Raw genomic sequence first — 3462 nt, 5'->3', positions numbered from 1 at the left:
TAGTCCCCTAATCATCTTTGTTGCTCTTCTCTGTACTCTTTCTAGAGTCTCAACATCTTTTTTACATTGTGGTGACCAAAACTGGATGCAATATTCCAAGTGTGGCCTTACCAAGGCATTGTAAAATGGTAATAATACTTCACACGATCTTGATTCTATCTCTCTGCTAATGCAGCCCAGCACTGTGTTGGCCTTTTTGGCAGCTGCAGCACACTACTGGCTCATATTTAAGTGATTGTCCACCAGGACTCCAAGATCCCTCTCACAGTTACTACTATTGAGCAAGGTACCACCTATACTATACCTGTGCATTTGGTTTTTCTTGCCTAAATGTAGAACCTTATTTTTTTCACCGTTGAATTTCATTTTGTTAGATAGTGCCCAGTGTTCAAATCTGTCCAGATCCTCCTGTATCTTAAGCCTATCTTCTGAAGTGTTAGCTATTCCTGCCAGCTTAGTGTCGTCTGCAAATTTGATGAGTTCCACATCTATCTCCTCATCCAAATCGTTGATGAAGATGTTGAAGAGCACTGGGCTCAGAATAGAGCCCTGGGGCACCCCACTACACACTTCCCTCCATGTAGATGCAGTTCCATTGAGAACCACACACTGAGTATGGCTGGTCAGCCAGCTACAAATATGATTGTGTGTTGTATATAATATACAGAAATAGCGCACAAACCCTCCAAAAACACTTTCTGCATTTCATATCTGCTTGGATCAAGCTTCTCTCAATCAGATAATAGATAAAATGTTCACACTACCGGCATTTCCACATCCCTCCACTTCCAGTTCCTCACAACACAATTTGAAACCAACCTGCAATCATTTTCACTTCTGTTGGGTTCAAAATGCAGACAGCATGCAGAGGACCCAATGTGTTGAACTCAGTTCTTACCCTCTTTCATTACAGTTGATCAACAGAAAAATACAATCAATCTGTCCTGTCTTTTGAGCTACATCAGATCATTGAATAGCAGAAATATCTTTATTCCATTTGTAGAAGAAATGGTATAATTTTCTAATGTATTTTTCTCCATTTTTGTTTGCATTTGTCTGGTAGTATGCAAATAAATAGTTGGTGCAATGGAAAGATGCAAGGAAAGTTGATTGTGAAAGCACTAATATTTGCCAAATAGTTCCCAGATGCCTTGCCACTATTCCTCTATTGCCTTGTGAATTATGAAGATAAAATAGTAACATGTCAGCAATTTTGCATTTAGGTGGTTTTCTCACTTTCTAGAACTGCAAGGAATGGTTATATGTTGCTGTCAAGGCAGGACGTGAAAGCAGTGTGGAGAAATACGTGCTAAACAATGCACACAAGAAAAGAAAAGCCATAGAAATAGGAGATAATATAATGACTTGCTGGAGCCCATGGTGACGCAAGGGTTCTCATCAGTGGGAAAAAATATTGCCTATCTATAAGGTTTGCAGAACTACTATATTTGAAAATAAATTATCACCTTTGCTAATATTTCCTTTAAACTGGAGCAGAGTCAGAAATAATTCAGTCCCCCCAAACACTCATGAAATCAATTACACCTAAAGCCATCCATATTTGCTGCAAACTAGAAAATTACTGGGTGGCAGCAAAGAGTTGCAATTATCTCTCTACTGCCATCTTATGGTTATTTAGAATTTTATAGACTAAAGTAGACTGCACTTAGCCACATGAGTTTACTATTAGAGAGAATGATGATGGTATCTCCTGGTTTTATCAGTTCACGCATAACATCTACAGTATGTTACACAGATATAAAAACCTAGCAGAAACTTATTCTTTACATATGTAAAATAATATTTCTGTGTAGCTTCTCTCTCTCTCTCTCTCTCTCTCTCTCTCTCTCTCTCTCTCTCTCTCTCTCTCTTACACACACACACACACACACACACACACACACACACACACACACATATACACGAAAGACAGCACATATATCTCATATTCTACCGCTTTTTGTTCTCTAGCTTTGTACAAATGTGTGTAAGCAAATGACAGTCCCAGTTATAGATCATAGTTTCTCCACCTGTTGTTTTTTTTTTGGTGTGTGTGTGTGTGATCTCTATAATGTGGTATCCTCTTTGGGGATTGTGCTTTAGTAGCATTTAGTTTTCAAGCATGCTAACAAGGTAACATTCTCCATTGCAGATTTATTTTAAATCAGTAAAATATCTTTTAATTAACTCTGTTTTGGTCAGTTGTAATATAATGCATTCATTTATTGTTCTTATTTCAGGGTTTCCCAACTCCACAAGCAAAATTATTTTTGATTTAATTTGTAAGTAAACATTGGAATTATTGACTGATGGAAAGCACAATTCTCAAACATGTGCAGACACACATTTGCACACACATACACACTCACATACACAAATAAACTGAACCAGGTACTATATACCGTTATTATAGTAAGAATAATAATATCTTCAACAATAACACTGTCCTTTTAAATCTGGTCTCTCAAACTTTGCTGGATATTTTACAGAGCCTGGTTTCATTTATAGTGGAGCCAGACTTGCTGTGTGAGTCGTTCGCATGCTGGAATTAGTCTTAAGCTTGCTTCTGTGAGGTTGCCAAATTCCATGTTTGTGTTTTATTTAGAATTCTTTTCACGGCCAGTCGAATCTGTTCAGGCATACACAGGCGCTGTTGCACCCCACAGAGAAAATAAGCAAGCTTGCGTTTTCTTTGGCATGGACTGTGGCCACAAAAGACTGCGGTCTAAAAAACATTTTTATATATAAAAAAAGCTATTTTAACCCATAACAGATGTATAAAGTAGGCACATGCACGCCAGTTTCCTTAGTTTTAATTAAAAAATAATTATGGCTTTAATGGGATGCTGGTGACAAATTTGGATGAATGGTGGGTGACAGTATCTCCAGGCTTCCTTCAAGTTATAAATTAGTGTATTTCTCTTGGCTGATGGAACATATGAAATTAAGAAAAGGGAGCAAAGTTATTTTTTTTCCACAAGTCACACTTATTAAGTGTAAAATAAAATATTCTGGAATAATAGAAGGCTGGGGAAACTTCATCCTTAGCTGAAAAATAGTTGAGTTGAGGTTAGGCTTCTGCTTTGTAAGACACCTGCATTCGTCATAATTTTTTTAATAGCCACCACTGCCAAATCTTTGTGGCTTACATCACTTAGATAGCTTTATTTATAGCAACATATAACCAGCCAATAGGGGCTTTATATTCAGAGATATTTTTAAGCACTGATAGGAATTTAAGTCTTGCTTTATTAGTAGTATTGCTGTTGCTATTGCTATTGCTATTGCCACTTCAATGACTTCAAGGATAGACTACTGCAGTGCATGCCATATAGGATATCTCTTAGTGACAATTTGACTCCTAGAAAGAAGAGACAAATTGCATCACAGGTACACATTAATTTCTGTCTTTTAATGTAACTGAAGGTTTAAGTATGGATGAGCAATCTGTGGCCCAGGTTT

This window comes from Protobothrops mucrosquamatus, unplaced genomic scaffold (assembly GCF_001527695.2).
Source record: "Protobothrops mucrosquamatus isolate PMUCROS unplaced genomic scaffold, P.Mucros_1.0 scaffold_154, whole genome shotgun sequence".
In the NCBI taxonomy this organism is placed as follows: Eukaryota; Metazoa; Chordata; class Lepidosauria; order Squamata; family Viperidae; genus Protobothrops; species Protobothrops mucrosquamatus.
This window is presented reverse-complemented; position numbering follows the sequence as displayed.